At 42.7% G+C, this 22,139-nt stretch overlaps 1 pseudogene; it reads left to right on the plus strand.

Annotated features, from left to right (window-relative positions):
* The first annotated feature begins 1,817 nt into the window (after positions 1–1,817).
* Positions 1,818–19,712, plus strand: LOC124046157 (annotated as a pseudogene).
* The last annotated feature ends 2,427 nt before the right edge of the window (positions 19,713–22,139 follow it).

The following is a 22,139-nucleotide window of genomic DNA, read 5'->3' on the forward strand; positions in this document are numbered from 1 at the left end:
TCTCTCCAGATGAAATCTCGCGTCTTGTGACGGCCGGCCGCCCAACAACCTGCCCGCTTGACCCTATCCCCTCCTCTCTTCTCCAGACCATTTCCGGAGACCTTCTCCCTTACCTCACCTCGCTCATCAACTTATCCCTGACCGCTGGCTACGTCCCTTCCGTCTTCAAGAGAGGGAGAGTTGCACCCCTTCTGAAAAAACCTACACTCGATCCCTCCGATGTCAACAACTACAGACCAGTATCCCTTCTTTCTTTTCTCTCCAAAACTCTTGAACGTGCCGTCCTTGGTCAGCTCTCCCGCTATCTCTCTCAGAATGACCTTCTTGATCCAAATCAGTCAGGTTTCAAGACTAGTCATTCAACTGAGACTGCTCTTCTCTGTATCATGGAGGCGCTCCGCACCGCTAAAGCTAACTCTCTCTCCTCTGCTCTCATCCTTCTAGACCTATCGGCTGCCTTCGATACTGTGAACCATCAGATCCTCCTCTCCACCCTCTCCGAGTTGGGCATCTCCGGCGTGGCCCACGCTTGGATTGCGTCCTACCTGACAGGTCGCTCCTACCAGGTGGCGTGGCGAGAATCTGTCTCCTCACCATGCGCTCTCACCACTGGTGTCCCCCAGGGCTCTGTTCTAGGCCCTCTCCTATTCTCGCTATACACCAAGTCACTTGGCTCTGTCATAACCTCACATGGTCTCTCCTATCATTGCTATGCAGACGACACACAATTAATCTTCTCTTTTCCCCCTTCTGATGACCAGGTGGCGAATCGCATCTCTGCATGTCTGGCAGACATATCAGTGTGGATGACGGATCACCACCTCAAGCTGAACTTCGGCAAGACGGAGCTGCTCTTCCTCCCGGGGAAGGACTGCCCGTTCCATGATCTCGCCATCACGGTTGACAACTCCATTGTGTCCTCCTCCCAGAGCGCTAAGAACCTTGGCGTGATCCTGGACAACACCCTGTCGTTCTCAACTAACATCAAGGCGGTGGCCCGTTCCTGTAGGTTCATGCTCTACAACATCCGCAGAGTACGACCCTGCCTCACACAGGAAGCGGCACAGGTCCTAATCCAGGCACTTGTCATCTCCCGTCTGGATTACTGCAACTCGCTGTTGGCTGGGCTCCCTGCCTGTGCCATTAAACCCCTACAACTCATCCAGAACGCCGCAGCCCGTCTGGTGTTCAACCTTCCCAAGTTCTCTCACGTCACCCCGCTCCTCCACTCTCTCCACTGGCTTCCAGTTGAAGCTCGCATCCGCTACAAGACCATGGTGCTTGCCTACGGAGCTGTGAGGGGAACGGCACCTCAGTACCTCCAGGCTCTGATCAGGCCCTACACCCAAATAAGGGCACTGCGTTCATCCACCTCTGGCCTGCTCGCCTCCCTACCACTGAGGAAGTACAGTTCCCGCTCAGCCCAGTCAAAACTGTTCGCTGCTCTGGCTCCCCAATGGTGGAACAAACTCCCTCACGACGCCAGGACAGCGGAATCAATCACCACCTTCCGGAGACACCTGAAACCCCACCTCTTTAAGGAATACCTAGGATAGGATAAAGTAATCCTTCTCACCCCCCTTAAAATATGTAGATGCACTATTGTAAAGTGGCTGTTCCACTGGATGTCATAAGGTGAATGCACCAATTTGTAAGTCGCTCTGGATAAGAGCGTCTGCTAAATGACTTAAATGTAATGTAAATGTAATTCTATTCCCCCAGTCATCTTCCAGCATGGGAGAGAGAACAAAGACAATGGACTTCCCTGTCATGGCCACTAGGTGGAGTGCCGGAGCTTTTTGCATTCTTTGTCCGTGTTTCACGCTCGCATCAAAGCATACAGCCATACACACATCGTTGCCTCACACACGGCACAAAAAGATTTGTCACGTGGCTGCAGTCCCTCCAAAAGCTGACAATGACCTAGTTCCCCCCTCTCTTGCTGAGCTCTCTATCTCTCCCATCATTCATCAGAAGTGGGCGTAGGCTAGGTGGCAGCATCACCATCACCACATCAGGCACCACACTAGGTCTGCTGCTACCTCTCCTGCACTCACTATCACACTGGAGAGAGGGAGACAAGCGGGACGAGATATAGTGTGAAGGAGAAAAAGAGGGAGGAGGAGAGAAACAGAGGGAGGGTGTGTGTGAGAAAGAGAGGCTGTAGGGAAGCCTAGCTAGGAGGAAGAGAGCAAAAAAGGAAGGGTAAAAGAGATAAGGGGGCCAAACGAACAACAGGATGGCAGAGCCGGAGCTGAAACCATGGAACAGCCAGGAGAGCTTGAAGACGGCAACCGAGGGCCAGGAGAAGATGGAGGGTAGGTACACCGCTCCCGCACAACACACACACGTAAACACACACGAACACACACACGTAAACACACACACACACACACACACACACACACACACACACACACACACACACACACACACACACACACACACACACACACACACACACACACACACACACACACACACACACACACACACACACACACACACACACATTAGCCTAGCCTAGATACCACATGGTGCAGAGTTGCATCAGATGCTCATGCTACTGCATAATCTGGTGCAGCAATGCATGCATTTATACATGGATGTTCATATACTGTATATGTATTTGGTCATGCACAGCTTTAAGGCATCTTGAGGTGGTATGGGGTTAGCTAGAGTTTTCTAATGATGTGATTTGCTACAGGGCTAGTGAGAGGTTAAGAGTGGGGATATGTTCTGACTTGTGAAATGGATCTGTCTGAAAGGCCTATGACAGCGCTTACACACACACACACACACACACACACACACACACACACACACACACACACACACACACACACACACACACACACACACACACACACACACACACACACACACACACATATATATATACAGTGGGGAGAACAAATATTTGATACACTGCCGATTTTGAAGGTTACAAAGCTTACAAAGCATGTAGAAGTCTATAATTTTTTATCATAGGTACACTTCAACTGTGAGAGACGGAATCTAAAACAAAAATCCAGAAAATCACATTGTATGATTTTTAAGTAATTCATTTGCATTTTATTGCACGATATAAGTATTTGATCACCTACCAACCAGTAAGAATTCTGTCTCTCACCGACCTGTTAGTTTTTCTTTAAGAAGCCCTCCTGTTCTCCACTCATTACCTGTATTAACTGCACCTGTTTGAACTCGTTACCTGTATAAAAGACACCTGTCCACACACTCAATCAAACAGACTCCAACCTCTCCACAATGGCCAAGACCAGAGAGCTGTGTAAGGACATCAGGGTTAAATTGTAGACCTGCACAAGGCTGGGATGACCTACGGGACAATAGATATGTAGCTTGGTGAGAAGCCAACAACTGTTGGCGCAATTATTAGAAAATGGAAGAAGTTCAAGATGACGGTGAATCACCCTCGGTCTGGGGCTCCATGCAAGATCTCAACTCGTGGGGCATCAATGATCATGAGGAAGGTGAGGGATCAGCCCAGAACTACACGGCAGGACCTGGTCAATGACCTGAAGAGAGCCGGGACCACAGTCTCAAAGAAAACCATTTGTAACACACTAAGCCGTCATGGATTAAAATCCTGCAGTGCACGCAACGTCCCCCTGCTCAAGCCAGCGCATGTCCAGGCCCATCTGAAGTTTGCCAATGACCATCTGGATGATCCAGAGGAGGAATGGGAGAAGATCATGTGGTCTGATGAGACAAAAATATCGCTTTTTTTTCTTTCTTTGAGGATACTTTTCTGCAGAGGGGACAGGATGACTGCACCGAATTGAGGGGAGGATGGATGGGGCCATGGGGCGAGATCATGGCCAACAACCTCCTTCCCTCAGTAAGAGCATTGAAGATGGGTCGTGACTAGGTCTTCCAGCATTACAACGACCCGAAGCACACAGACAGGGCAACTAAGGAGTGTCTCTCTAAGAAGCATCTCGAGTTCCTGGAGTGGCCTTGCCAGTCTCCAGACCTGAACCCAATAGAAAATCATTGGAGGGAGCTGAAAGTCCGTATTGCCCAGCGACCGCCAAAATCCCTGCTGCAGTGTGTGCAAACCTGGTCAAGAACTACAGGAAATGTATGATCTCTGTAATTGCAAACAAAGGTTTCTGTACCAAATATTAAGTTCTGCTTTTCTGATGTATCAAATACTTATGTCATGCAATAAAATGCAAATGAATTACTTAAAACTCTTACAATGTGATTTTCTGGATTTTTGTTTTAGATTCAGTCTCTCACAGTGGAAATGTACCTAATGATAAAAATTACAGACCTCTACATGCTTTGTAAGTAGGAAAAACTGCCATATCGCTAGTGTATCAAATACTTGTTCTCCCCACTGTGTGTATATATATACACACACACACACACACACACACACACACACACACACACACACACACACACACACACACACACACACACACACACACACACACACACACACACACACACACACACACACACACACACACACACACACACACACAGACTCAACATTTCTGCATTAATGTGTTAATGAGGTCTGGTCTGTCTTGGTTTCTTATGGCTGAGATCCCATTTCCGGGAGCGATATAACAACAACCAGAAATAGTACAGGGCGCCATATTCAAAACAACAGAAATCTCAGAATGAAAATTCCTCAAACATACATTTATCTTATAACGTTTTCAAGGTAGTCTTGTTGTTAATCCCACCACAGTGTCCGATTTCAAATAGGATTTACGGGGAAAGCACCACAAACAATTATGTTGTTGTCACCAACAACTCACTAAAATACGCAGCCAATTTTACCAGCCAAAAGAGAGAGAGAGAAAAAGCATATATAGAGATAAAATGAATCACTAACCTTTGATAATCTTCATCAGATGACACTCATAGGACTTCATGTTACACAATACATGCATGTTTTGTTTGATAAAGTTAATATTTATATCAGAAAATCGGAGTTTACATTGGCGTATTAGATTCACTAGTTCCAAAAACATCCAGTGATTTTGCATAGCCACAACATTCAACAGAAATACTCATCAAATGTAGATGATAATACAATTTATACACATGGAATTATAGATAAACATTTACATTTACATTTACATTTAAGTCATTTAGCAGACGCTCTTATCCAGAGCGACTTACAAATTGGTGCATTCACCTTATGACATCCAGTGGAACAGTCACTTTACAATAGTGCATCTAAATCTTAAAGGGGGGGGGGATACTTATCCTATCCTAGGTATTCCTTAAAGAGGTGGGGTTTCAGGTGTCTCCGGAAGGTGGTGATTGACTCCGCTGTCCTGGCGTCGTGAGGGAGTTTGTTCCACCATTGGGGGGCCAGAGCAGCGAACAGTTTTGACTGGGCTGAGCGGGAGCTGTACTTCCTCAGTGGTAGGGAGGCGAGCAGGCCAGAGGTGGATGAACGCAGTGCCCTTGTTTGGGTGTAGGGCCTGATCAGAGCCTGGAGGTACTGAGGTGCCGTTCCCCTCACAGCTCCGTAGGCAAGCACCATTCCCTCTCCTTAATGCAACCGCTGTGTCAGATTTTTTAAAAACTTTACGGAAAAAGAAATGCATGCAACAATCTGAGACGGCGCTCAAAAGTAAAAACACCACAGCCGCAAAGATGGCATCAACATAAGCAAGAAATTACATGATAAATATTCCCTTACCTTTGATGATCTACATCAGAAAGCACAAATATCTTCTTTTGTTAGCGCGTTTGGTATACATATCCAAACACTAATTCTGGTCAGCGCTATATCGAACAAAAACTTCAAAAAGTGATATTACCATCTAAGAACATTTCAAACTAAGTACAGAATCATTCATTAGGATGGTTTTAACATATAGCTTCAATAAAATTCCAACCGGAGTACTCCTTCTTGTCTTCGTGAGCAATGGAATGCAAGTGACTACCACGAGGAATAAACATGATCAGAAAATGGCTGACTGCCAGACACTTGACTGATTCTGCTATCGTTTACTCCCACAACACCATAGAAGTCTCATTATAACTTCTATTGATGGTTGACATCTAGTTGAACCCCTAGGCAGTGCAACAACATTCATATCTCAAGGGGATTTCATTGGGGACTCTGGTGAATACATACAAAGCTCAGATTTCTGACTTCCTGTTTTGATTTCAACTCAGGATTTTGCCTGCCAATATGAGTTCTGTTATACTCACAGACATCATTCAAACAGTTTTAGAAACTTTTGAGTGTTTTCTATCCAATACCAATAATAAAATGCATATATTATATACTGAGACTAAGGAGCAGGCCGTTTACTTTAGGCACCTTATTCATCCAAGCTACTCATTACTGCCCCCCAGCCATAAAAAGTGTATAGGTTCGAAGATGCACTGGAGTGGTATTAGTCAAATTGGCATTCATCTGATGTCATCTGTGTTATAACCCACAGATTTTCATAAGCATCCAATAGAAGTCATGGTGCTTGCATCATCCTACTTTCCCTTCATGGCAAAGCTTATCAATTCATTCCCTGTCTATTCAGTCTATTTACAATACAGGGCCATGTAAAGTCAATGTGCTGCTCAACTCCTGAACTGTCATCGAGAGGAGAGTGCCAGCAATCCCTTTTAATGAACTCTACCTTGTCCCCCTCTTTCCCACCCTGTCACCCCCTCCTCCCTCAACCTTTCCCCCTCATCCTGCAGCCGAGGCGGCTCCGGACAACACTGACCAGCCTCCGTCGCTGGACAAGCTTCCATTCAAGCCTGCCTCTCCATCCACCCCTACCCCTACGGCTGCTGATGCCATGGAAGCCACCACCCCTACCGCAGAGGTCTCCTCCCCAGCCAAGGCGGCAGGCGGCAAGATTGACCTGAAGCGCAGCATCACGCTCTTTAACGGCGTGGGCATGATCATTGGCACCATCATCGGCTCGGGCATCTTCATCACACCCACCGGGGTGGTTAAGGAGGCGGGCTTGGCCGGTCTTTCGCTAGTGGTGTGGGCCGTGTGTGGTGTGGTGTCCACCATGGGTGCCCTATGCTATGCCGAGCTTGGGTACCACCATTACCAAGTCGGGCGGAGACTACACCTATATCCTGGAGGTGTGTGTGTGGGGGTGGGGTGGTTGTGTTGGGGGTTGTGTTTGTGTCTGTCTGTGTGCTATCTGCGGGGCTTGAAAAACAAGCAGAAGCCAAAACTGTTGTTTGCAGCTAGACAAATGAAGTTGTATTGTAGGTGTACGGTGAGCTGGCCGCCTTCCTCAAGCTGTGGGTGGAGATGCTGATCATCAGGCCGTCCTCCCAGTACGTGGTGTCGTTGGTGTTCGCCACCTACCTGCTCAAACCCCTCTACCCAAACTGCAGTGTGCCCGATAGTGCCGCAAAGCTCATCGCTTGTCTCTGCCTCAGTGAGTATAACCATCACTACCTCCGGAATCGGGGTGCCTGTACATTGCAGAAATAATACTTCAAAAAATATTATTAGTCAACTATACAAATACTGACACATACTGCAACACACATCAACCAAACATGTGTTTACCGCCACTACTTCTGTATTCACTCAATTACTATTTTGCTGGCCTCCCTTATGTCTTTTTTTAAGGGACTGTTTTCCCCCACTGTTGTTCTCTCACGTCTGCTGTATATTTATTTTTAAATAACAAAAATACATGAATAAAATGATAAAAACATAAACATATGCAATTTACATTCGAGGGTCAATCATGTTCTACCCTGTGTTTCGCTCGGTCAGCATCGTTGACCTTTGTGAACTGCATCAGCGTGCGGGCTGCCACCAAGGTCCAGGACTTGTTCACTGTGTCCAAGCTCCTGGCCCTGATCATCATCATCATCTTCGGCTTCATTCAGATCGGAACCGGTCAGTTCACACACATGCACCGGTGTCTGTGGGTAAATCGGACACACGCCTGACACATCCTCTCATCCTGTCTATAGGTTCGTGCTTGTTAGACATATTTCACCACGGCTTAGCTAGTCATGTGTATTATCCAGTGTTTTTGCAACCATCTCTTTATAAAATACTAAAGTGAAGCTGAAAATTATTTTGAAATTTCATAGCCTACTGTCTGCGATATAGCTAAACCATCTGCACCCTCATGAATTCCTAGCAAAATAGCTTTGTATTTAAAGACAACCCACCCATCCAACATACATTGTGCAGCCACCTTTTCCCCCAACTACATCTGGTCCCGCTGCCACAAGACCACTCCGGCTACCTTGGTGCTGCACATTGGGTTGCCATGGAAACTAAAACAAATCAATCAAATCAAATCTTATTTGTGACATGCTTTGTAAAACAGCAGGTGTAGACTAACAGTGAAATGCTGTTACAAAATCCATTCCCAACAATGCAGAGAGAAAAATTTAAAATGATATTTAAAAAAAATAACTAGCCAATGAGCTTGTTCCTTGTGCTGTGCTCTTAAGATTCTTACGACTGGAGTGGAGGACGGGGAAAAATGAACGCTCTGCCATCTGAAAAGAAGGGGTGTCTGTTTCAGTTTTCTCTCTCTAGCATATTCTACCGCTCATGTAGATTCTAGAGTAGGAGAGACAGGACAAGGTGAAGGAAAGACTCATAGCTTTACATTGTACAGATATATTGTGCACACAAGAGAGCAGTGATAGAGAGATCAGCAATCAGCACTGCATATGGATGGGGTCCAGCTCCCCTCTTCACTTCTAATATGTCAATGTGTCATTGTACCCACATTTATCATTTTAGGAGTCACGGACATGTGCTTTCTGTTACAAAGCAAGTTAGTATATATTACCCTACTTTTCTCCCATTATATGCTTGAAAATAAGTAAAGTAAATATTTGCCAAATGATTTTACCGCATGGGCGGATAATTTGGCATGCAGATTATCTTGTTGAGTTCAAAATCAACACAACTATAAAAAAAAAAAATCTTGATGAGATTGCCATTTTGCAGTGTTGTAAACCCTATTTTCATTTTTATCACCACTGCACCTTTGATGTAGGCCTGGTTGACAACAAAGAGCCACAACTCATAGGAGTATCATTGTTTGCCTCTAGAGATTACGTTCATTTATTCCAACATGGTCAATAAGGCCTAAACTCTTCCAAGGTATGCACCCTTCTGCTTGTTCAGGGACGAGAGAAAGCTATAAAGACAGAGGGTCAGAGAGAAAGAGAGAGGTACAGTATACTAAGCAGTGCTTCTATGGCAATCCTAACAATTGAAGCGCTGTCATTTACAACTAAAATGAACAGGTAGACAAGACAGTGGATTAGAAAACAAACATTTTCCATTTTCCAATCCTGACAGCATGTTCCCTTTCTGATGTAGGCCTCTATAGTAGGCTTTTCACTGGCCTGGATATTACGTGAATAATTGAGTGGATAGACATTTGTTATCATCAAAAAGGTCTCCCTCCTCATTTTAAAATGTCAACTCCCAAACAGTATTATATTCTCAGCGCCTCAATGGCAGATGGACTAACCCAGGGTTAGGTGTTTAAAAAAGCCATTTTCTCTTTTTCCAAATGTCATCTCTATCAGTCAAATGTAGGCATACATAGCAAGTGTGCAAAGGCAAAACATATTGGGCCAAATTATCACAACAATTGTGACTTTATATGGCTTCATATCAAAACGCTCACGTGTGCGTGTATACACGTGTGTGTCTACCATATCCCATGCAGCAAACATCCATGCATTCAATATACTGTTTATATTCTCAGTTCATTGTTCGTTGGAGTCAGTCCCTTTTGCCAAGTAGTGACATCTAATGCTGCTTTCTTGTCTGTGTCTAAACAGATGATGTGCCATACCTGACACCAGAATTAGCATTTGAAGGCAGCAAATGGGGAGTCGACAACCTTGTGTTGGCTCTATACAGTGGACTCTTTGCTTTTGGTGGATGGTAAAGGCCTTTGCAACACCACACAGGGCACGTTTACACCTGAGTCGTATTAGGTTCCAACATAACAAAATGTTTCAAAGCCATATGCAATGGAAAGTGTAAACAAGCACTTCGTATTGGACAATTTCAAATAGTTTGGCTTCCGTTTGCTTCTATTTTGTGCGCAGTATATACGACCCTGGCATTATCATATGACTTTTGTTAATCAAGATGATCTGATCACAATTGATCCAGGTTTCAATGCGTCTACACATGGTATTAAAAACATGTCTATTACATTGTGACAACAGTGACAGCATGTGTTTAGACTGTCTACCTACACAATCAGAATGTGGACACAAACTGTTCACAGGATGCTTGTTATGTATTATGGATATAATTCCAGTGTGTAGCCTATAGAAGGTTGATGCTATGCAACTAATCTAAACAGATCTAAAATTAGATGCTGTAATGTACAGTTGACGTCGGAAGTTTACATACACTTAGATCGGAGTCATTAAAACTAGTTTTTCAACCACACAAATGTCTTGTTAACAAACTATAGCTTTGGCAAGTTGATTAGGACATCTACTTTGTGCATGACACAATACATTTTTCCAACAATTGCTTACAGACTGATTATTTCACTTATAATTCACTGTATCACAAGTCAGGTTGGTCAGAAGTTTACATACAATAAGTTGACTGTGCCTTGTAACAGCTTGGAAAATTCCAGAAAATGATGTCATTGCTTTAGAAGCTTCTGATAGGCTTATTGACATAATTTGAGTCAATTGGAGGTGTACCTGTGGATGTATTTCAAAGCTTACCTTCAAACTTGACATCATGGGAAAGTCAAAAGAAATCAGCCAAGACCTTAGAAAAACAATTGTAGACCACAAATCTGTTTCATCCTTGGGAGCAATTTCCAAATGCCTAAAGGTACCATTTTCCTCTGTACAACAATAGTACGCAAGTATACACACCATGGGACCACTCAGCCGTCATACCGCTCAGGAAGGAGATGCATCCTGCCCCATAAAGATGGACATCCTCTGGTGCGAAAAGTGCAAATCAATCCCAGAACAACAGCAAAGGACGTTGTGAAGATGCTGGAGGAAACAGGTACAAAATTATCTATATCCACAGTAAAACAAGACCTATATCAACATAACCTGAAAGTGTCAAGGGTGTGTACGGGAGGCGAAGTCAGGTACAGGAGAGCAGAGTGTAGTGAACAGGTGCACTTTCATTCCGTTCCACAAAATACAGCACATTAAAACAATAACGTGCCAAAAACACGGAACATGGCAAAAGTAAATCGCCTGACAATAATCCACATAACAAACAAACAATTACACACAAAGACATGGAGGGGAAACAGATGAATAAATACGTGTGTAATGGAACAAGACAAAACCAATGGAATATGAGAAATGGAGAGGCGATGGCTAGAAAGCCGGTGACGTCGATCGCCGAACGCAGCCCGAACAAGGAGAGGAGCTGACTTCGGTGGAAGTTGTGACAGAAAGGCCGCTCAGCAAGGAAGAAGCCACTGCTCCAAAACCGCCATAAAATAGCCAGACTACGGTTTGCAACTGTACGTGGACAAAGATAGTACTTTTTGGAGAAATGTCCTCTGATCTGATTAAATAAAAATATAATTGTTTGGCCATAATGACCATCATTATGTTTCGATGAAAAAGGGGGAGGCTTGCAAGCTGAAGAACACCATCCCAACAGTGAAGCATGGGGGTGGCAGCATCATGTTGTGGGGGTGCTTTGCTGCAGGAGGGATTGGTGCGCTTCACATAATAGATAGCATCACAAGGTAGGACAATTGTGGATGTATTGAAGCAACTCCAGTTTCAACTGTTCTGCCTTCCTATTATTCGACCATGCTGGTCATTTACTTGGCCATGTTCTGTTATAATCTCCACCCGGCACAGCCAGAAGAGGACTGGCCACCCCACATATGCTCTCTCTAATTCTCTCTTTCTTTCTCTCTCTCGGAGGACCTGAGCCCTAGGACCATGCCCCAGGACTACCTGACATGATGACTCCTTGCTGTCCTCAGTCCACCTGGCCGTGCTGCTGCTCCAGTTTCAACTGTTCTGCCTTATTATTATTCGACCATGCTGGTCATTTATGAACATTTGAACATCTTGGCCATGTTCTGTTATAATCTCCACCCGGCACAACCAGAAGAGGACTGGCCACCCCACATAGCCTGGTTCCTCTCTAGGTTTCTTCCTAGGTTTTGGCCTTTCTAGGGAGTTTTTCCTAGCCACCGTGCTTCTACACCTGCATTGCTTGCTGTTTGGGGTTTTAGGCTGGGTTTCTGTACAGCACTTTGAGATATCAGCTGATGTACGAAGGGCTATATAAATACATTTGATTTGATTTGATTTGAACATCTCAAGACATCAGTTAGGAAGTTAAAGCTTTTTCGCAAATGGGTCTTCCAAATGGACAATGACCCCAAACATACTTCCAAAGTTGTGGCATAATGGCTTAAGGACAAAAAAGTCAAGGTATTGGAGTGGCCATCACAAAGCCCTGACCTCAATCCTATAGAAAAATTGTGGGCAGAACTGAAAAAGCGTGTGCCAGCAAGGAGGCCTCCAAACCTGACTCGGTTACACCAGCTCTGTCAGGAGGAATGGGACAAAATTCACCCAACTTATCGTGGGAAGCTTCTGGAAGGCTACACAAAACGTTTGACCCAAGTTAAACAATTTAAAGGCAATGCTACCAAATACTAACTGAGTGTATGTAAGCCTCTGACCCATTGGGAATGTGATGAAAGAAATAAAAGCTGAAATAAATCATTCTTTCTACTATTATTCTGACATTTCATATTCTTAAAATATAGTGGTGATCCTAACTGACTTAAGACAGGACATTTTTATTCTGATTAAATGTCAGGAATTGTGAAAAACTGAGTTTAAATGTATTGGCTGAGGTGTATTTAAACTTCCAACTTCAACTGTTTTTGTTGGAATATAATGCATCATGTTCTGTTTCCTCTCCTTTAGGAATTACCTGAATTACGTGGCAGAAGAAGATCAATCCAGAGAGGTGATTTATGTGTGATTAAGGTTTTTTTGAGGATTGTACAGTGTTAATCAAATGTCACACTCATATAATGTAATCACATAGAATACAGTCATACAATTGCATGAATTTAAACACAAATATTCGATCAAATCACACTGTTGACTCTGAACCTCAAATGTGATTGGCTGACCCATTATGAGTGTCCCCAATGACATGATCTTTAATTGACGACCTTGTTTCCAGAAACCTGCACCTGTCCATCATTATCTCCATGCCCATTGTGACCGTGGTGTACGTACTGACCAACCTGGCCTATTTCACCACTATCCCCCCGAGTGTGATGGTTGAGTCCGAGGCAGTAGCTGTGGTAAGGATGGCTTTTTTTTTAAAGATCACGTTTTGGAGCAGGATAACAGTGAGCTCATATTACCTAAGTTCCTGCCATTTATTTTGCGAACAAAAAGGTAACAGACAGCATAATAATGGTAAAGATAGTACATTGAGATGTTGAATTGGAATGAGAGTATTCGATGGTAGTGCTTTCCCATTGCAGATCTTTGGGGAATACCATCTTGGTATGATGTCCTGGCTCATCCCTGTCTTCGTGGGCCTGTCCTGCTTCGGCGCTGTCAACGGAAGCCTGTTCACCTCGGCACGGTCTGTATCTATATTCACAGATAACTTGACAAAGAGTGTGTGTGTGTATCTGCGTGTTTTTAATTCAGTCCTTTGATACTTAAAGCCTAGAGATTTTATCAAAATGCTGCACAACTGCAGAACACTCAATCATCAGGGTTCGTCTGCCTCTTCTTATAGGCTGTTTTATGCTGGCGCTCGAGAGGGTCAGCTCCCTGCTGCACTGGGATTGGTCCACACTGACCTCTTCACCCCAGTGCCCTCCCTAATTTTCACAGTGAGTACTGCCATTGGTCCCTGAATTGATCTCATCTCAAATTTAATGCCGTCCTTGGTTAGACAGAATTGTACATTTCAGAACCCAGAATTGGGCAAAGTTATAATCATAGTCATCGACTCAAGTCAATCTGGCACAGATTATTATTTGTAGATACAGTATATCTCAACATCGTACATAGTAACTGAATAGTAGTTATTCCCATTACAATAAAACAATTGTATCAATAAAGTGGTACATTTACTGCATTTTAATGGTAACCTTTCGCTGAAAAACAGTTGGGTGTGGAGTAAACGTGTAAAGTAAAGGCAAATGTATAGTCTAGGTACTTATGCAGCTGGAGAACGCAATTAGCTATCACAAAATGAAGTGAGGAATTAGGGTTAATACGTGAGCCCAATGTCTACATATGATTCCTCTCCCTGCAGTGTTTCCTGTCCATGCTTTATGCCCTGTCCAAGGACATCTTCTCGGTTATCAACCTGTTCAGCTTCTTTACCTGGTTGTGTGTGGACATGGCGATCGCCGGCTTGCTGTGGCTCCGCTGGACCAAGCCAGAGCTCAGGAGGCCCATCAAGGTACTGTTTCTGAACACAGCTCTATGACCAGAAGAAGTTGAAAAATACATTGGAAAAACTTAGAAAAACCATAATTCAACCAATTTTGCTCATTGGGAGGCTCGGGTTATGGTTTGAATAATCTTCAAATGCATCCTTCCTTCATCCCTACCTTGAAGTAATCACTGATCTGACATGGCTGGATTGGTGTATACCAGATTTTATATACATTTCTTTAACCAATTATGTCATGTCAGATAAGTGCATTTCAAAAGTATTGAACAGGGCATAGGTCTTATGGCCCTACTCACAGCCGGTCCCGTCATTAGGCAGGATTAGGCGGATCAACAGTTAAACTGAAGAAGACGCACCTCCAACAACAACACATAAAACCTCACACTATTCTGCCCAAAAACAATGGCAATTTCTCTCAACCAGTGGCATATGGGCTTTTTGGGTAAACAGTGATTTTATTTATTTTATTTTATTTCACCTTTATTTAACCAGGTAGGCTAGTTGAGAACAAGTTCTCATTTACAACTGCGACCTGGCCAAGATAAAGCATAGCAGTGTGAACAGACAACAACACAGAGTTACACATGGAGTAAACAATAAACAAGTCAATAACACAGTAGAAAAAAAGAGTCTATATACATTGTGTGCAAAAGGCATGAGGAGGTAGGCAAATAATTACAATTTAGCAGATTAAGACTGGAGTGATAAATGATCAGATGGTCATGTGCAGGTAGAGATATTGGTGTGCAAAAGAGCAGAAAAGTAAATAAATAAAAACAGTATGGGGATGAGGTAGGTAAATTGGGTGGGCTATTTACCGATGGACTATGTACAGCTGCAGCGATCGGTTGGCTGCTCAGATAGCAGATGTTTAAAGTTGGTGAGGGAGATAAAAGTCTCCAACTTCAGCGATGCCACCTTTTGATAAGCAGTACCCACTTTGTCAAAGGAAGGAGCACAATATATTTTGCTTGTCCATTCCCAGCGTGCCTCTCCAGCGTGCGTTTGGAGAGACACATCTCTGCAGCGCTCCACCAACGTTCCATCAAAAAAAATGATCTAACATAAATCATGTAGCAGATATAGGATATGGTACAAAGAGTATGTGGCCTTTTCTGCAGCTGGAGATAAAATGTATGACAATGCAATGGAGATGGACACTTTTTACATCGTGGAGGTTTCTCCCATCAAATAGCCTAACCTAAATTGCTCTCAATCAAATAAAAAATGTGCTGTCATGTTATCAAACAAAATATCATAAAAACAGGATAGGTCAAAGAGAAATGGACAATATATAATGGACAATCACAGTTGTTGTCCAGGAGTTTCAACCCAATGTCAGTGGGTTCAAGTTTGAATCTGTCCATTTTTGACAAGCTGTTCATAGTGAAAAAGAAAATACTTCTGCATTTCACGCCGTGTAACCACATTGCAAATAGGCTCGCGATAACTCCTGATAACGTTGGGTAGCTGATATTTAGAGCTTAAATAGCCAAATTGATTAGTCACAGGCTTCAGGAATGCCAATACCTTTTGGACTTCTTTTTTTTTGTGCAGTTCTGGACTGGCCTTGATTTCCACATCCACGGACATTGGTTTTTGGTCTGGTCCGGACCAAGTCTGAACCAATCATAAACGTCTTGATGTGGCCCAAACATAGACGTCTACAAATTCATGATTTTCAACTTTCATTCAGAACCAACAATTAGCTTGATGTCAACGTCCGGGAAATACTTATTTTCAATGTCTGTAAAATAATTATTTTTATAATCCGGGAAAAAAGTACTTTCAACTTTCATTCAGAACTGAAAATGAACCTAGTTTCAACATCCGGAAAATACATTTTTTTTATGTCCAGAAAATATATATTTTATCGCAGAGCTAGCTGTGCCACCGGAGATTCTGGGTTCGCATCCAGGCTCTGTCGCAGCCGGCCGCGACTGGGTTAGGGAGGGTTTGGCCGGTAGGGATATCCTTGTCTCATCGCGCACCAGCGACTCCTGTGGCAGCTCGGGCGCAGTGCATGCTAACCAAGGTTGCCAGGTGCACTGTGTTTCCTCTGACACATTGGTGCCATTGGCTTCCAGGTTGGATGTGCGCTGTGTTAAGAAGCAGTGCGGCTTGGTTGGGTTGTGTTTCGGAGGACGCATGACTGTCGACCTTCCTCTCTCCCGAGCCCGTACGGGAGTTGTAGCAATGAGACAAGATAGTAACTACCAATAATTGGATACTATGAAATTGGGGAGAAAAAAACTACATTGAACGTCTGGAAAATACATCTTATACATGTATTTTCAACTTAATTTTGCTTACTGGGACTATTCTAGTTGTGTGGGGGGTGGCATTTTTTGGCCTCACGTATAGAGGCAGAATGGCAAGGACCGGCCCTGGCCCTACTCAATTAAAATATTATGTTCCTGCAGGAAGTTGAAAATATATTTTTCCATCCACAGCGCGATAGAATGTTTGAAGTGATATGAAGCTGAGCCCATTTTTGTTTCATCCAGGAACCATTGGGTTTCTGTACATGAATCTTATCTTAATTTCCCTGGCAGATTTGGTTGGTGGTCCCTGTGGTGTTTGTGCTGGGCTGTGTCTTCATGATCGTGGTGTCCTTCTGGGCAGCTCCCTTCGAGTGCCTGATAGGCAGTGGGATCATCCTCACTGGTATCCCCGCCTATCTTCTGGGGTACAAGTGGAAGAAGCCCCACATTGTAAAGAAGATCTTAGGTGAGCTGGATATACATTTAACTCTTACATTCTGTCTGTATGTACAGTACTGCAAAGTCAAGGCCAGTGATTTTGTTTCTGTTTTGTTTTTTGTTTTTGTTTTTTTGAAAATGCCGTTTTTGTTTTTGCACGTATAGTAAGTAACAAGCTGTTTTGTGTCATTTTGTATGAAGTTTTTACTCAAATGCAAAGTTTGCATGTTTATTCCCAAATTAAATTGAACATACAAAGTAAATAAGGGTTTGAAAGAAAAACAATCATACAGGTTAAGGTCATTTAAAATAGTCACATTTACACGTTTCTACATGCAATCTTTCCATTCCTGCAAATTAAATGTGTCCTTCAGTTTTAGACGACCAGACAATAACTCATGTGAAATGTGTGTTTTTCTATTTTCAGAGATCTTTACTCTGTTCTGCCAGAAGATTTGTATGTCCGTTCCAGAAGAACGTGACGAGAAGGATTCAGCTGAAGTAGCCGAAGAAGTCGAAACAACAAAGGATGACTGAGTCAATGTTTTAGTTGGAACATTACATGTTTACACTCATCGTTGCTTTTGTTACAGAGTTCCATGACTCTTGGTAAAGTAGGGGTTTATGCGAATTGCTTCAGTGTACATATTTTGTATTTTACATGCAGTTTCTTACTGTATTGTCTCTTTGAATTCTCTCCAGCAATTCAATTCCACTTTTCAGTGATATAGTTTACTTTCAAACTTTTTCACATTTTTCCTAAACTAACCTTTTTTACATTGCATATGTTGTGACCTATTTTGCACAGTAATCAATAGGCCTGAATTAAGCTAAAAAGGAAAATCTATTTCTATGAACAAAAGTCATATATGTGTTGGCATGTTCTCTAGACAATCATCTTTGATAATGCGTACAATACCCTGCTTTGTCTTAAAACGGTCTTCATCGAACTAAAGATCATTTCATATTTGACTTGTGAATCATATAACTATTAACCCCCCCCTTTAACTGAAGGTACGTCTTTAACTCAGTGTAGTTGAAGGAACTAGCTACTGGTTACCTAAATTGATTGAACAATGGCCATCAATCTGTGATAAACCCATTATTTTATTCGGGTAACTCATACCACACGTTCTGTGAACTACCTTCATTTCCCTTTGACACGATTGCACTCATGATAACAATTAAGATTTGAACATCTAGTTGTGCACTGTATTGCCACAATCCATTTTAAATCCATTGTTTGGAACACAGTTATATCCCATTCTCAAATTCACTTTGAAACATTTTCAAATAATTAACTTATTTATTCGACAGATTACTATTTGAAGCACATTTGTGCAAAGTGGATTTCTGATATGATATCTGATGTGTTGCCTTAAGATTGATGTCACACAAGTCAGTTGCTTGTATTGATACCCAATGCCCTGTATACATAAAGGCATGTCCAAACCATGCCTTTATGAAATCTACCGGTTTCCATACATTTAAAACCATTATATTCGGAGATTACATTTGATGTTTTTTTTAAGTTGTTTGTACAGATACCATGCCAGAAATGTGATTATCAACATTACAATTTTGCTACTGATGTATACTTTTGTCATGTTGTGAGCATCATAAGTGGATATAGAAGGGTCTTTTCTCTTTCGAATGAGCGATTACTGCAAGTACAGATCTAAGCTTTCCCTACCCCAGTCCAAACCTTTTCTGACCCCAAGCCAGACCAGTTCAAGCCAAAAATCAAATAAAAACAAAACACCTAATGGCACTATTACAATCCGTATCGCTGAAGCATTACAGATTTAGCATTAGAAATGTGAAGGTCATTTCTGATCGAGCTGACATATCCAGAGTTTACCATGAATGCCATCTCTGCCAACACGGGAACATTGCATTTACATTTTCGTTGGGCTTTTAGCACTACATTTTTCGCGATATGGGTGGAATAGAGCCTTAATGAAATTCTGGAGGCACAAAACATTAGCACAAACATGTACATGTTACTGAATTAGGGACACAATGCAGTATAGAATGTTAACTGCTCCTATTCTTCTTCTTTAAAAAAATCCTCATTGAATTCTTGAATCGCTGGGAAAGTAGGGACAATAGCACAATAGGTCACTGCACTTACAGAAAGCACAAACTGTGAAGTAACTTGACAGGCACAGAGTTTACGGATAGAGTAAACAAGGAAGTTTAGCGAATAGGGACGTTTAAATGGATTACTGATCGCTTTGTCTTGTAAGAGTATATTCATGACTGCCAGCATGAAGGAGAAACTGTCGGGGTACCTTCATATTTTTGTGGCCCAAAATGCACCACACAACATAGTTCAGGTGTGTACAAAGTCTTGCGTATTATGTACGATAAAGCCTTTGAATGTATTGAATGTCACGGTATATAATACTTTTTATTATTTGAATCGGAAGAAACAATCGTACCTCTGTCAGTTATCGTGACGTAAATGTCAGTGACCATGGCGGTTATGTACAGTAACCATTAAACTATTTTTGTTCAAAAGGTCTGGGTCTTTGTTGCGAAATGAAGGAACTCATTTTTCTTTCACACATTTCACACATTTGATTGTATTATCATTCTCATCTTAAGAACCCATCTAGGGAGTGATGCTGGAAATAATTGCAAGCTAAAGCATGATGGTGCAAATGCTTTGAATGTGTCAACGTCTCTATTGCATCTGTCTATTTAAAATAACTCAGGATTTTGTATTATTATGCACTTTCATGGGAAACAACGTCAGCTATTGCAAAGCTCAGCGACACTGGCTACATACAGACAACAACCCATTCCCACAACAAGATAACACATCTCCAAGGAACAAAACTGGCTATATGGAGGGTCTCGGAATGCAACCACTATACCCAGTACTCCATGGTCATCATCTGATATGAAGTGTTTGGATAATATTAGTCTTGACTCTATGTAATACGCTCTCTTTTGCGATTGTTTCTGTGTTGATTTCCAAAGCTAGTATCTAAGGCATGGAGTAACGAACTCTGTGTTCATTGATTCCCAAACGGTAATAAGATTGAGGCATGCTCTGGGAAAGGAGTTCATATCCGCTAGGAAAGGAAATGAGGATGCTGCCTCTGTGATTTGAAGCCCGTCGCGGATCCACTGAGGATCATATTAAAGATGGTAGATTGTCTTGGTTCATAGATTTAGATAGTGGGCCCACTTGTTATGAAGCCTGTTTTAGCATGGCCTGAGCCATTGGGTACTTTTACAATTTTGAATTAGTCAAATGGGTGGGTCTTCCTATGGGCTAAGGAAGGATACCATAATTCCAACACTCCTGAGCAAACGTGATAACTGCAGGTGGCAGTAAGACAACACACTCCAGGTGGTGGTATGCACCCTTGATTACTGACTGTCGATAAACTTGTAGAAGCAGAAGAAGAAGAAATATACTACTTTAAAATGGAGATTGCCCTCAGTGGCACTGCTCATGATGTCACGGATGCCATTATGGCAAAGATGCAAAGGTGTGGCCTCTATCCAACTCTATGGCCTAGAAATACAGCTATGCATGGCGTGATGCCTTTTGACCAAGTCTTCATCAGGCATCATTGAGATTGAAGGTTAATGTGTCACTAAAATCGAGGTGGAGCTCAGGGGGAATGTCAACATTAGATGATAGCAATAACAATATCTACACAATGTGTAATAAAGAGCAAAGAAAATAAAGACAGGGTTGTCGAAATTTAGAGTGAATTTGATCCATCTGTCATCATTACAGAGGGTCTGTTTGTAACTTTCACTCTTAACATGATACACAACTGGAATTTGTCTCCTGACAAATATCAATAGACCAAACAATTGCCAAGACATACTGTGCCATCCAAACAGTAGATCCAAGTGCAGCTGTTAAAAGTGAAGGTTCAAAGTTTACTGCCTGTAGTCTAGTTTCTGAGTGGTCTACGATGGCGACACCTGCTCCTGTCCCTGAGCTGTTGCTGGCCGCTCTGGAAGGCTTGGTCATAGATTACCTGAAGATATTTCAGTGGCACCTGACTATGAACGTGTTAGATGGCTTGTCTCCCATTCCAAAGGGCTGTCTGGAGAATGCTGACAGGCAAGATACTGTAGTGAAGATGATGAAGGAGCTGTGAAGATCTCACTGGAAATTCTGAGGAAGATCAACCAGAATGATCTCGCTATAAAGTTAGAGAGAGACACTCTAGGAAAGGTTCTGGCAATAAAAAAAGACTGCATTTGACCAAAAGGAAGAACTGAAATCCAACAGGGAGTCTTTGAAAGAATCAAGAAAATGACTAAAGCATGGAGGTCCACATTAAGAAGCAATGTGCAGACATGAGAAGTTTCACCATTTCCTTAGAGAGGAAGAGGAGGCCAGACTGGCTGGGCTGAGGCAGGAAGAACAGCAGAGGAGAAGAATATTGCCAGCTAGATGGAGAGAATTCAGGAGCAGATCTCTCTGAAACAAGACCTGTAAGAAAGACGACCTTACATTCCTCATGAGCTACAAACATATCCAGAACAACACACACCCCGGTCCACAGTTGGTCTCAGGAGCGCTTCTCAACGTGGCCAAACCCCTGGGAAACCTGCAGTTCAGAGTCTGGGAGAAGAAGAAAGAGCTGGTCCAATACACTCCTGTGATTCTGAACCATAACACTGCAAACCCCTGTCTCTCTGTGTCTGATGATCTGACCAGTGTGAGATCCAGTGGGGAGGTGTCCTTTTACGACCCCAAAGATACGACACACATCTAAGCTCACAAAGACACCTTTACTGAGAGACTGTATCCATACTTCCTTGTTGGTCTGGCTGATGACGACGACAAACCTTGATATACACATCTGTCAAACAGAGGTGTCTCCGACTGTCATCTCACCATTGAAATTGTAGTTCAAAAACAGGCTTCAATTTCTTTTCTGTTTAAGACATTATTTCAAATCATCATCCCAAACTGTCATTTTTTCTGTATAAGATTCTAGACCTTGAATTAATTTTTT

Source organism: Oncorhynchus gorbuscha, linkage group LG10 (assembly GCF_021184085.1).
Source record: "Oncorhynchus gorbuscha isolate QuinsamMale2020 ecotype Even-year linkage group LG10, OgorEven_v1.0, whole genome shotgun sequence".
NCBI classification, from domain to species: Eukaryota; Metazoa; Chordata; class Actinopteri; order Salmoniformes; family Salmonidae; genus Oncorhynchus; species Oncorhynchus gorbuscha.